A 921-nucleotide genomic window follows, 5' to 3' on the forward strand; every position below is an offset into this window, starting at 1 on the left:
AAGGTCGTGTGATGAGATGACATATATATATATATATATATATATATATATATATATATATATATATATATATATATATATATATATATCATGTATGTATGTATCTATATATAAACTGATTATATAATATGTAAGCCAACCTTGATATACTGCCTTCGGTGGATAAAATATGTGAACAGAATGTAAATAGCCAATAATGAACAAATAACAAAAGATTTCCCAAAATTGGAAGTGTTAAATATCAGTGCATCCTCATGTTCTAAAATAACTTTCCCTCACTCTGCTAAAAGATCTTCCTGTTTTCACTTAATAAAACACTGGGATACAAAAATTTCTTGAGAGTGAAATACCCAAGCCATACTAATAGAAGCTGATAATATAATACGTAAGCCAATCTTTATATACTGCCTGTGGTAGATCAAGTGTGTTAACAGGGTTGAGAGAGCCATTAATAAACAACTTTAACAATTTCCCAAAATTGTAACACAACTTAAATTTTCTTTTTCTATGCATAAACCTATATCTATGCATGTACAGAAATATATTTACACATACACACACACACACACATTTATATACATATGTATATACAAACATATATAGATATGCATATGCATATACATACACAATATATATATATATATATGTATATATATATATATATATATATATATATATATATATATATATATATATATATATATATATATATATCATACATACATACATACATACATACATACAGACGCACATATATATATATACATGCAGACTTCCTTTAGTATTTCTATATTGCAATTGATTCTTACTGGTACTAAAAGTAAATGAAATCTCAGTTTCACATTATATCTGACAAATAAAATAAAAATATAGTACTTAAGAATAATATAATGAATGATTAAGAATTCACGATAAGCCAAG

General features: G+C 24.4%; 1 protein-coding gene across 2 annotated transcripts in view; it reads left to right on the plus strand.

Annotated features, from left to right (window-relative positions):
- Positions 1–613, plus strand: part of LOC125038786 (cysteine and histidine-rich protein 1 homolog) — a 23,637-nt gene extending 23,024 nt beyond the window's left edge. For both annotated transcript variants that reach the window (XM_047632399.1, XM_047632398.1), the window contains one exon: positions 1–613. This exon is cut by the window's left edge and continues 397 nt beyond it. The gene's annotated coding sequence lies outside the window, so the exon portion shown is untranslated.
- The last annotated feature ends 308 nt before the right edge of the window (positions 614–921 follow it).

The sequence above is a fragment of the Penaeus chinensis genome, chromosome 25 (genome assembly GCF_019202785.1).
Source record: "Penaeus chinensis breed Huanghai No. 1 chromosome 25, ASM1920278v2, whole genome shotgun sequence".
Taxonomy (NCBI): Eukaryota; Metazoa; Arthropoda; class Malacostraca; order Decapoda; family Penaeidae; genus Penaeus; species Penaeus chinensis.